We start from the raw sequence: 13,999 nt of genomic DNA, 5'->3' as shown, positions 1-13,999 counted from the left end.
GTTATTCTATAGTATAAATGTGTAAATACAAAAAATATGAAGTATATAGGTACAAGGAAGTACACCGGATGAGTTAAGCAGACCCTATTTTAAGAATTTATAAAATAACGTCCACCTATACTCATTCTCACGTAGATGGAATATATCAACATCCGAAGCAATTTGGTTGAACAGAGTTATTGCTCTCCCAATTGGCATCACCAATGGCAGGTTAGTTCTGCTCCTCGGGAGAACAAACAACTGATGCTCCCGATTTCTAAGATAGTTATCAGGGACACACAAGTCAATATTACCAAGAATGGCAGAGTTCTCATTCACACCACGTATTAGTCGAAAAAAATACGTGGCCAAATATTGATATCTTCTAGCACTTAAACTACAGTATGTTAGCATACCTAAGAGAAAGTCAGTTGGATAAAGCCACGGATAGTATCCATATAACCTCAAATAAAGGAGTCTCAAAAATTTCTTTTGAACTCGCTCCACCATAAGGTCATATTTCAACTGATGCGGGGCCCAAACAATCGACCCACTCTCAAGCCGGCTTCTCACTAAGGAATTATAAAGAATTTTTAATACAGTAACATCCGAAAAGACCCGGGAAGTACGCAAGACGAAGCCCAACATGTGTACGTACCTACTATTTATGTCAGGATCTTAACAGCTTACCTCCACATTTCGCCACTTATAAGTAGAACATCATCACTACATCTGTGATCTGACGAATTTCGTATTAAACTTTAACAAAACTACATAGAAAGTAAAGGATTTTAATGATTTTGTTCATAATTTATGAAGCAGAACGCAATTTTGAAAAAAATAAACCAGACGGAACGATAGCTCTAACTCTAAGTAGTCTAAATATTTATCATCCATGTCCGGAAACTTGTACGTATGCAGTTCGCCGTATCACACTTCACCGTGAAATGTTGTATCGGAAATAATATGGCCGTATATTAAAGACTGTCCAACCTCTTTGGGTCGCATAGTACTGACATATATAACATGTCTAAATAAAACACGGTTCTTGTCTGTTTACTTTACACTTTGCTGGAAGCCAGAAGCAAACAAATTTTGAAAATAGCCGATATACTGGATTATTTGTAAGGTTAGGTTAGGTTTTCATTCTTGAATTCATAAATTTTGTCAAAATTAGCTATGAAAATTGAATTAATGTTCATACTGAATCTAATAAAATTGGAGACCGTATAGTATACCGTCATCTCTTTCCGATAAGAAAGCTCACGGCGAACTGTGCCACGGTGAAATGTTTTACGTTGAATTTACATGTAGGTATCTAACCTGGTAACCGGACAAAACAGAACAGCCAGGGGGAAAATGAAACATTATTTTTTTGTGGAATCTATTTAGGTTAGGTTAGGTTAGGTCATTATTTCGTTGTACCTAGTCACCCAATCATTTTGAACATATCACATATTGATTAAAATGAGATATCCTAAGCTTGCTGGCAACACCGAGTTAAGTCCCGTTTATTTGAGGCTTTCTAGCGATTAGGAATTCAAAAATTAGGTATATAATTTGATTTATTATGGCGTATTGAAAATCTGTGCTATTAAAAATCTATCAACATAATAGAGATAGGACAATTTCAATATTAAATTTATATTTTTCCTGAACGGTCATAGTTATATTTATCGTTGTTCTGTTTTATCACTGTTCTGTTTTGTCATGGAACCCTTGTTTGATCTTATCGTAGAAGGAACAGGACTCTATACAGAATATAATAATATTGTCACGCAGGCACACGGAGCAACATTGTGTGACATTCAACCACATTTTCTCTCTGTCACACGTGGATATTTGTCACCGGCGCGCATTTGCCCGCGATGATAAAGGTTAGATGGACAGAGAGAAAATGTGGTTGAATGTCACACAATGTTGCTCCGTGTGCCTGCGTGACAATATTATTATATTCTGTATAGAGTCCTGTTCCTTCTACGATAAGATCAAACAAGATAATAATATTTTTATATTTGGTATTGCGGAAGACAGATAGATTATAATTCATATCACGGTCAGTACGACAGCGACGCCGCTTGCATTTTTAATCAATTTCGAAGAAAATAAATCTAATATTCGACCCCAATCCATACCTGGATTAATTATAAATAAATAAACAATATTAATTTACTTACACACTACATTGGTCGAAACGACATTTTATTTTGTAATATCAGTGACGTCCCGTGGAGGTAGGCAGATTGTGCGTCGCTTGGGGGCAGCAGTTACTCGAAGGGCGGCAAATTAGGGCTCGAAATGGACCGGAGCGCCGTTCCGATTCATAAAATTCCCAAAATTATCGCTGTCTTGTGAAAAAATTAACCTGACTATATGAATTTGATAAGCCATATAACAAAGAATTTAACACACTTATTACCACGTTTTTCTTAGCTTGTATTCTTGTTTGTCCAGTAGGTACAGATTTTTTCTTGTGTGTCCAGTACAAATTGTTTCTTGTTTGTCCAAGATTTGTATTGGACGATTGAAGATTTTTAATTAACTTCCCGACTAGCTAGACATTTGAAACTTTTAGAATATATCAGAACACGATGCCAATACATTCTTTTAATACTTTTAGCCAACTTTAAGAAGAATTGAATTCATTTTCAGTTAATTCTGTTTTGTATGGAAAGTTATTATTGTTGGTTACTAAGGGGGTCCTAGCAACTAAATTATTAATATATACGTGCGTTACTATGGAAATCAATATGAAATGTCAAAATGACATTTCAGTATTCTATATTTATTCAGTATTTATATCAAGTACAATAAAAAGTTTTTATCAATACATAGAATTGTCAAGTTTATATGATTCAACAAAAAATTTAAAAACGTGTAAAAAGTTTTTTTTTTGAAAATTTATCTTGTAATTATTTTTATAAAAAACACATAAAATTAGATAGCTGTGTATTTACATGTTTATATAAATATTTTCGTAAAATTATCGAGCGCTCCGGTTCGTAAAATTTTCCATTTTGAGCGCTGCGGCAAACCGAGAATAATCATTAGGTATGTATAGAAATAGGTAAATAACTTAGTAATAATGGAAATATCTTCCCATTAAATAATTCAGCCCACTGGTTGGAAATAAAATCTATTAATTAGGTATCATAAACGGTTTGACAGGACTGTATTTTTTGTCGGGCCTGCGATGTCTAGTTTACTTCCGTTGGTTTTGGACGTCACGTCGTTGATGACCAGCAATGACACATGCAGATTTGCGAATTATATTTTAATTATGGGTAGGTACCTACATACTTACCTAATTAATTTATCCAAATATTTTTGCCAGTCAATCGCGAGTTTTGAAAGTTGTCAGATGTATTTTTAAATGCATCTAAAACCGTGGACTCGTAATATTATCTATTGAAGTAGAGATGGCATTTAAATTAGATTTAGTGTTATATATTTTGTTAGTAATGTATCCATACAACACATTTCTTAGATATTGGAGTCATGAAAGGATGATAAAAAATACTGTATAAAAAATGGGGCGGCATTTTGTCTAGGGACGTAGGAACTTTTAGTCATAATATCTATAGGTAACTTACTGGTGGAAATCAGGTGTCTTCGTTATTCGTCTCAACAAGATATGGAAAAATTATTGTAGTATCACAAAAACGTTAACGTGGAGTGATCATATTATACAACGTTGAAACTTTACGGTCTTTCAGGAAAGGTGAAAGAAAGTGGATTGACACTGCCGGAGGAAACTCCGCATTCTTTGGACAAGCGTAGATATGTCCCTATACTCAAAGAGCTTGGCATCAAAGAACGTCTCTTGACTAACTGTAAGGCCATCCGCTCACGCAGAAACTAAAATCTGACGAACTGGTTGGCGATGGTACTCGTAAACTAACAAGTGATTGATGCTTCGCACACGGCGCTACTGAAACCTAATAATCTAATAACCTCAAACCATGACCCCACATCTTGAAGCGGGCCCCCAGGCTAGAATCTTCGGCGGGCCCCCCTACCTATCGCTAAGGTTAAAGTCACTGTGACAATCTACAGTTGTGTAATTCAATTAGTGTTCAAGGTAAAATTTAGGGTATTTTATAGCGATTTTTTGTATTTTTAGGTAATAGACCTACTTGAATTGCGGAGTTGTCGAATATCGATAAACAGACAATCAAAAATTCGCACAAGTACATTCTTTGAAATGTTAGTATGCTTAAAGTGAAATAGCGTCGCAGGCGACATTTTTTACTATTAGTGCAATTTTGTGATGTGTGTTTATCTCACTTGGCTGGTCGATCCGCCACGCCGGGCCCCCAGGCTAGAGCCCTGTCAGCCCCCCTCTTGTGGGGGCCATGCCTCAAACTGTCAAACCCATTGTCTTTCCAACTTCATTCTAAGCTTTTTTTCCGTAATATATTTACGGGAATATTCTAGCAGACTGTAATTATACAGGCAGGAGTATTTCTCAACAACTGCTACATATTTCAAATTAAAAATCGGTTCGCCCATCTTTAACTTTTGACGTCTTGGCTTGTTATTTCTTGTTCAGTTTAGTTCGGTACTACCAATTTTTGTAAGAAAATATGATTTTTCATCAAATCTACTGATATTGGTACCACTGTTTAATGGGTGACTGGCAACTGAGAGACTGGGAGACTAGCATGTCGCATTTCTTTGGTTTCAGTTGTGGACGTTATGAAACTGAGAGATTCCAGTCTTGCCGGCAGCGAGCCGCCATTGCAATACATTAGCTATATACTGGAGTTTCAGTCCCGTCTTTTTTGAGTAATCACGTGAGCGGATGGCCTAAGAGACGCGTTATTCAATTCTTCAGTAACGTGATGAGGCTGGAGAGCAGAGTGACCTTAGATGACTTGGAAGGGAGGATGTTAAGCGAACGTTCACCTTTCAGATGGAGCAATACCTACCGTCAAAAATCGAGTAAACTAATAATAACTGAAGCATCAAAATCAGCACAGGATTGCTCCAAGTGGAAGGAGAATATTAACAACGCTTGTACTAAACTTTCACTGATCACCATCCTCAGTAACGCGGCAAAGAGTGATTGGTCTACGGAATATTGAAGATTGAACGTTAGATACGGACCATCAGATGACTGGAGTCTTTCAAGGCGTGGCTGTACTGTGTACATTGACAATTCAGTTATACCAACAGTAGGTAAATATGTTTAGATCGGGTCTGTTGTATCGACTTGTCTCGCTAAGAACCCCTCCCACTCTTTTTTGTTATCATACTGTTAATGGTGGTAAGTTTGTAATTAGAATATAATTAAGACGATACATCAGTGAAACGGCAAATAATTGACGAAATTTTGGACTTGCTGGCATTCGGAGAGAGAACGTCGAGCTGGAAACACGTCAATTTGTTTGGTGATGGCGACGGGGGTATTAATTCTTAAATCGTGTAAAGATGACTAAAAACGTTACCCATTTACTTGAAAAATAAAACATGTCAATGAATATATTATTATTGTTACTAATAGAACATTAAATGGACGCATGTTGGATTTATATGATAAATTATATTTCGGTCGGCATGCGTCATTTGCACCCGCGACCCGCAATCCGCGCAACGCCTAGCCACGATCTTTTTAGACCATGCCTCAACTGAGGTATAGCCTTAATACCACGTAATAGCCCACGATGGCCGGGCGGCTTAAGCGTTGGCCTATTACGTCGTGGGTCCCATGTTCGAATCCTGGGTCTGGCAAGTACAGATATTGTTTTTTTCAATTCGTGTTTGACTCAGAGTATGGACCTAATAGGTTGAGCAAGCGACTGACATCCATTTCTCGTAAAAATAAATTATGTCAATACAAACTTCCAGTCTGTGGAGGCCCCTATGATATTATGATCCTATTAAGATCGGACATGGTTGAAAGAAAAAAGAATTTGTATGTGTCTTATATGTGAATAATATGAGATATCTTGTATTACCCGTGATGACATTGAAAACATCTGTCAATTTTTCGATGTCTCTAGAAATCTGGGCGCACGGGCAAGACATAAACTCGCGCTTCGTAACACACGGTGTCCCGGAAAGTGGTTTCGTATACTTAATTATATTCACTTACGAGGCAATGATCTTTTTCAACGAGCCAATTAAGACTAAAGCAATCCGGCATATTAATTCCAGCAAAGTTTATATGTCTCATCTCTTAAAATATTTATTTATTTAGAAAAAAAAGTATTACGGAATTACAGCGATTGGCCAATGCGCCATAATACACAATAAATACAAAATTATAAAAATATCCTAATTACAACTAATATAACAAGAAAGTAGAGACAGCATGTGTTTATGTAAATATTAAAGAAACATGATAATATCGTCTCTGTTCTGGCAGAACACACTAACTGGAGAATACTAGTTTTGAGTAATTTGACTTTGAAGTTGTTAAAATGTTTGAAATGGTCTATCATGGGAGTTTATTAAGTAATCGTAAAAAGGGTGACTTTAAAATAAAGACTGTTTATTTATTAAGAAGGTTTCCAGACGGTAAAGTTTGAAATAAGGAACACTTTGGTATAACTAACTCAATATGTCATTCGAATTAGTGTCTTCTGCCTGAACAGTGACGAATATACAATTATAAATTTAACAGGTCCACAAACATTATTTATAGTTAATAAAAAATAAATCAACCTTTATGGTGCCATCAAATAAGTTAATCGCACGATACACAGCATCATGAAACATAACATCTGTCCTGCGACGATGTATCTTGAAGACCGTAGAAATATAATAATTTAATTTAATGTAACCGTAATATGTATAATTTTATACTAAAAGACATATTTACGTTATACACCTGTCTGCAATAATAATCTATCGGTGATTTACTGGTGTTCCTCGAACTAACAACATTCTAGTACCCAGAGTAGGGAATCCAATCCCTGACAATTTTCGATACCAATGAATCCCGGGATTAGTAAACATAATCCTGAAACTTTTGAGATTGATTTTTTTGAAGTTATACTTCTTTTCGCGCGTCTGGGAAATCAGATCAGAGTGTATTTTTGGAGTGTGACATGTAGCACATAATTTATTTTTTCACACGAAAAAAAACGCACTCGATTGGATTCGAATCACCGATTGTTCGGTTATCAGCCGAACGCACTACCTTTACGCCACGGTATGGTACTGCAATCGTGATGATTATACAGTATAATATTATAGTTTAGAATTGTTCCGTTGCCTAGGCAGCGAATTTATTATTGTCGACCATTTGCAATTCCTTACGTAAACAAACGATTAAACGTCAGAGTGACAGTTGGTACTTTAAAAATAAAAACAACGAGAAACAATTATATAATTTAGTAATAATAAGTTAAAGTGTATATAAATAAACCAACGGCGTTCCAATAAGCGGTCCTTTTTCTTGAGTGTGTAATTTAACGAGATAATTAAGAGTTAGTCAAAGAATCTAGTTTATCACAAGTTTTGTTTTTGTTTTGTTACGCCAAAGAAGTATAACTTCTAACGCGCGTACATAAGTACTTACACACACCGATTTTTTTTATCAATCACAATCAATTGGTATGTGTACAAAATCATTATGTTAGTGATGTGTATGTTCTTGCACCTGCACATGTCACAGGAGGAATATCCGGATGCTCACGGATAATAAAAAATAGCCATGTTTGCTGTCGTAACACCAGAAAAAAATTAATCGGTTTATTTAAACCAGTTAAACGCCACTGACGTGCTGGCACGCGGACGGCGTCATACAGCCCGTACTACGGACGTGCTGGCACACACATGTTTCCACGTCGAATGTTATAGATGAATGTTTTAATTTTCTCATTGAATTTAATACAAACACATCCACGAATGAATAACAATTGTTAGAATCTCTGAATGTTTGTGAATGTTATTATAATATGTATTGTATTTATTGTCAACACAATATGTTATTTTTTTATTTTTATTGAACGTATTTGTTATCATTTCATCATAAATAGATACATAAAACTGTTTTACTTTCACATGATTATTTTATACTACGATATTATTTACCCCATTAAACCTATGTATTTCTAAGATTGAACGTACACAATATTAACAATAAATGTCTTAAATTGTACTTATAATAATTACAGAGACTAGACATTTTTGACCGATTTTATCAATGTTATTTTTGTACATATACAAATGTAATAATATTATTAGGTAACTATCGAAAAAAATGCACAATCCCGGGATCGTCAAATTGTAATCCCGAAATCCCTGGATTAAAAATTTATCTCGTGATTGGATTCCCTAACCCAGAGTAGAACCTACCCTTTGTCATTCACAAAAAAATATTTAAGCTAAGAAAATAAGGTACCTACATGGCAGAAAAAATATGTCCAGAAAGTACTTAAGTATTTTTAAAAAAATGTAACAATTATTATTAAACATTGTTTCTACAAGAACAAAAATCAAAAAAGAATTATTTCGTATTTTACAACTAATAAAATAAATCGTAGAATTAATGCAGGTAAGAAATTTAATCGTTATTTTGTATGTAAGTATATATATAGTTATATCTATTATATACACATGACTACTTTTCGGCCTCTACGGAAGCTATCTAGGTTTGTATCGAAATATTAACACTAATTGCAACAATTACAATAAATTAGTTGTAATTGTTATAATACGTGCTATGTTTTAACAGCACCTCTCTTGGCTGTGTTGACTTTAGAGCGAGATAGACAGTTTTTACTGTATAGACGGCTAACTTATTGGAACAATTATAATACATCAATACATAAATATGTAAGTAATAAGTAAAAGGGAGATCCAGAAACTTAGAGTAGCACAGCGTGGTATGGAGAGGTGCATGTTGGGCATAACGCGAAAGGACAAAAGGAGGAATGAGTGGATAAGGAAGAAGACAAGGGTTTGCGATGTAATAGAGTTTATTAAAAGCTTTAAATGGAGATGGGCTGGACACGTAACTCGAAGAAGAGACAATCGTTGGACAAGTCTAGTCATCCAGTGGTATGTAAGAAGTACAAAACGTCCGCAAGGTAGACCTAGAGGCCGCTGGATCGATGAAATGATAAAGTTCTGCGGAAGTACGTGGCAACTCAATGCACATGACCGAGAGAAGTGGAAGCAGCTTGAAGAGGTCTTCATCCAGCAGTGGATAGATTCAGGCTGATGATGATGACATAAATATGATAAAGTGATAATATTTATCACTTTATCACTTTAGCTGTCGATAAGTATAGAATGGGCCCACTGGTTTAATTTTCTAGCTACCGAATTTATATTGTGAATTACATAACGCAATGGTCAGAATTTTCCGTGCACCCTGTAATAATATAGTATTGGCATAACCAACTTATATAACCAACATTGTTTGCTATGCTATCACGCCTAAGAAGTTCTAAATAAGGCTTGCCCGGGTCTTGCCCACTACCTGACACATCCCACATCGATACACGCCATTATGACAATTATTATTGTTGTTACGACATTCCAATAAGTAAGTTAGTTTAGTTATAACGTATTTTACATAACATATTCTATAATACTATGTATTTAGCAGTGGCGAATGGTGCAAGTAGGCTGTTAAAATCCGACATAAAAAGTGCACACTAAACTTTCTCGGTCATACACATTTGTTTTCATTGAACTACTACTACAATTTGCAGATAGTGTAAGTTAGTTTTAAAAATTCAATTAAATCCTGCGAAAACCAAGCCATAATAGATAATAGTCAAAAATACTCGTTTATCTATAATTGTGCAATTAAATCTTTAAGAATATTTTTCGACTGTGGTTTGGTTTCAGCAGGGCTTGTTGAATTTTAAAAAACTAACCAACACATCTGTAATATTCTTAATTCAACGAAAACAAATAAAGATGACTGAAAAAGTATGCAGTATTTTTGTTGGATAGCACATAGCATACCTAAACTATTATGGTTTGGTTTAGGCAGAGTTTAATTGAAATTTAAAAACTAATAAAAAAAAAAACAAATAAGTATGACTGACAAAATTTTGTGTGTACTATTTATGTCGAATCTTAATAGCCTACCTCCATCCCTCACTGATATGTCGAAAGCTTCAACTATCCGTGATATCTCTTGGTTTAGTGTCCATACTTCCATACTATAAAAAAGAATTGAGAGAATATTAGTACGTATAGAATAACACGTATACCTACGGAAAAATGCAATACTATATATTAAAAAATAATGTTATTTTTTATTGCCAATCCATATATGGACGTGAACTTTAAAAAATAATTGAACCATATGGGAAAATACATTACAACTGTCTATAAAAAAACATCGGCTGTGTTGAAATTGAAAATATCGTTCGATAAAAATCATATGACAATATGGTGTGATATGCCTAGTCTAAATTTTAAATAACTAGTCTCTATGGCGATGGTTCTCAACATTTTGTTTGTTTGTAGGAGAACATAGGAAAATTAATTATAATAATATATAGGTACCTACTTACATGTAAGTTAACTGTAAATCTACACCCAGTTATATACAGAGGCCGCTTACAAAAACCCATCTTTACTAGGTATATTACAAGATGTGGGTATAGTTTTAGAGTAAATAGTGTTATAGTCAGCGCTCGAAATGGAAAAATTTACGAACCGGAGCGCTCGACAGTTTTCTGAAGATTTTTACATAGTAGAGTTATCAAAGCATATGTGTTTTTTTTCATAAAAATAAGTGTGTTAGATTTTCTATTATATGGCCTATCCAGCTCAGAAGGTCAAATTATTTATTCCACGAGACGGAGCGATAATTTTACCGATTTCACGAACAGGAACGGCGCTCCGGTGCGTTCCTGTCCATTTCGAGCCCTGGTTATAGTGCCGTTTTTACAGAAATTAAATTAACATTGCATAGTAGGCGGTGACGTTCATTCATGGCCCCCACAGGGGGGGCGACAGGGGTCTAGCCTGGAGGCCCGGTATCATGGAGGGACCGGCGTGGCGAATCGACCAGATAAGTGAGATAAACACACATCACAAATTGCTCGAACAGTAAAAAAATCTATTTTACTTCAATAATATTAATATTTTAAAGTATATGGCGATGCGATGGAATTTATAATTGTGTGTCGATACTCGACAACTCCATAATTCAAGTGGACTTAATATCCATAATTTTACCATGACCACCATTTGGAAAACGTTACTGTAGGGCGTCATACTGACTAACCTTAGCGATAGGTAGGGGGGCGTCAAAGATCCTAGCCTGGAGGCCTGCTTCATTATGTGGGGGGGGGCATGCATGCATTACTGAAATACCTAACGGGTGTGGAGTAACAGGCAACCGATCTCGAGTGTGGAAGAATATGGGATAAACTTAAACACAACTACTCTCGGTTTATGCACTGACGCTCATTCAATATTGGTGTATTTTAAGGTTGCAACACACTATCGCACGTATCTAATGTGTATTTCATGTTCGTAGGACTCTCACACATTTAAAACCCTGCTTCATAATGTAGTGTATTACTTATAGCGTATCGGAATTATGTTTAGATATTAATCTGTTCTGTGGTGATTTCCTTGCAAAAATCGCTAAAGTTAATTTCGAGCTTTGTTTTATTAATTTTGAATGTGTGCCTCGCTAAACTTATGTACCTATGGCTTTTTAAATATTTTTTAGGAATTCTTAATATTATTAAATTTATTCCCTATTTTAAGGGAGAGGGGTTTTTGTTTGTGGGTAACACACAAAAAAATCCAAGATTCCTGGGTTACATTGATTATTTGTCAAAAAATATACCTTGTACAATAAATACCTCTATTATATTATAATATTGTAAGTATACCATTTGAGAGTGAAAGTTTTCTCTGAGCAATAAATACATTATGCCCAAACGGAATCCGGTGATATTCTAATAAGCACGCATGATTTACATTATTTTACACTAAAAAACAAATTTTAAAAAATCCTATCTTATAATATAATATACTTGACGATTAGGTTAGCAAGCAAAGCAGTATATTTAACAATACTTATAACAGTGACCATTCGACCTCTATTTTAGAGGACAGTCCTTTATTCGACCTGGGTGCAATTTAGATTTATTATATTTTGAAAACCCTAATTTATTCTTACCGACAAATTGACAATATTATTGAGAACACAAATGACATAATTTCTTATCGTTGTTGGTTCGAATGGAGTTAACACTTTCTGTTTTAAACCGGTAGGTGGAATAAAATAGTGTTTGAACATGACTGTCTTCAACAATCAAAGATTTTCAAGCCGAACGAGACTTTAATTACATTAATAAGCTATTGACTACTTGTAGAGTTTTAAAGGCTGTACAAACTTTCATTGCTAACTCACTTCATGGTAAAATTATTGAAGTTAACAACTGAAACTATAATATTATGATACAGATAATACAATAGGTAGGTACTACGAATAATTTTGCTGAACTAAACAAAAGTAGATTCAGTTACGGAGTAGGTATGTAGGTACCTACACAGACAGATCCAAGGGGGTTAAAATAGCTACATTTTCCTAATTTATATATGATTTTATGTCGGATATAAAACATATAAAGGGATGTAATAAAATAATCCTAATAATTATGAGTGTCATGCCACAATAACTAGTAGGTGAGCACCGGTACTTACAGCTGCATGCCAGTTTTTAGTGCGGAGTGTCTGGGTATAAGGAAGACACCCGGGAAAGTGCGAGGCTGGGGGGTTTATCGGGGTAAATGCGAAAGTCTGTGACACCTGCTAGATTTTGTTTACCCCGCCTTAAGAAAATCAATGATGAATTTTATTATTATTGATAATTTTTCGAAATGGAGCCCTCCCTTAAGCATTTTTCTGGAATAATTTGAAATACAATAGTTGATGAAAAGTTGAAGAAGTATTTGGCCGTTTATCTTAGGGTTTAGTTTTTAAATACCTAAGTATTATTAGAATATTTTTATTCAGTACCTGTAAACACATAGAACACAGCAATATTGTTTTTCTTACGATTGACCCTAGAATCCCGTTAAAAACAAAATAACTTAATTTATCTTTTCGGATAAACAATAAGCTATGATTTGAGTAATTCTCTGTCAAACTTAGAGACTTTAAAAACAAACTCGAAAAAACTTACGCCCAGCACTAGCGATTAGAAATATATAAAAACTTTAAAGCATAATATTTACCACGCACTTTTGTACTATAACAACACTGTTTTACACTTATTTCACGTGAATTATACAATTTAAAATATGAAATGTCAACTTTGTATAATTCACTCCCACAGTTCAAAATACACGTCCTCCACGCACGATTCTCGCTTATGATCTGATGTAATGGTGTTACCAGTTGTTTTTTGTTGGTAAAAAAGTCAGTCTTGTTTGTACAAGTGTTGCCACCTAAAATAAATATTATGGCGGCAGACCAAAGAGATTGAAAATCACCAACGAAACACAACACGAAACCAATCTCTTTGCGGCAGACGAATTTTAAAGTTTTGAATTTTTCTTCTTCTGAGCAATCAGTTGAAAATAATAAGAATATCTTCGATAACAGATTCGGTAGGTACCAGTTTTTTTGAATCTCCGAGCGGCAATTGAAAATGATGCTTTCTGAGTCGCATTACACAGCTTTTTACGAATTTTAAATTTGTATAATTTTGCCATTCATACTCAATTAGATATGTATTCATTTTTTTTTGCATTTTACACAATGACATTAATGTGGACGAAGCATCTGGAAAAAAAATGACACTCACTTTTTTGTCAGTCTGCCGAATGGCATAATCTGTTCTAACGCCATTACAACAAAGGTGATATTGCTATAAATTCCCGATGCTTTTTATCGTCTGCCGAATGGCATAATTTATATTTTGATATCAATATCGTTCGGTCAAATGAACATTGATACTAGAAACACTGTTCTAACGCCATTACAATAAAGGTGATATTGCTATAAATTCCCGATGCGTGATATCGCAAAATGGAAATTTCGAAATTGTGTCACGTGACGTCTTGCCAATTAGGTGGAC

General features: G+C 34.8%; 1 protein-coding gene across 5 annotated transcripts in view; it reads right to left on the bottom strand.

Annotated features, from left to right (window-relative positions):
* The window catches only part of jbug (filamin-type immunoglobulin domains fbug), a 241,573-nt gene extending 228,275 nt beyond the window's left edge, over positions 1–13,298 (bottom strand). For 2 of the 5 annotated variants that reach the window (XM_085950988.1, XM_085950993.1), the window contains exon 1: positions 13,103–13,298. The gene's annotated coding sequence lies outside the window, so the exon portion shown is untranslated. Of the gene's footprint in view, positions 1–12,936 lie in introns of all 5 variants that reach the window. The other 3 variants (XM_085950990.1, XM_085950991.1, XM_085950992.1) reach the window with 3 other exon arrangements.
* Between the last annotated feature and the right edge of the window lie 701 nt (positions 13,299–13,999).

Source organism: Rhyacophila brunnea, unplaced genomic scaffold (assembly GCF_057557595.1).
Source record: "Rhyacophila brunnea isolate RB1 unplaced genomic scaffold, BYU_Rbru_1.0 scaffold_24, whole genome shotgun sequence".
In the NCBI taxonomy this organism is placed as follows: Eukaryota; Metazoa; Arthropoda; class Insecta; order Trichoptera; family Rhyacophilidae; genus Rhyacophila; species Rhyacophila brunnea.
Note: the sequence above shows the minus strand (reverse complement) of the source record. Positions and strands in the feature narration are given on the sequence as shown.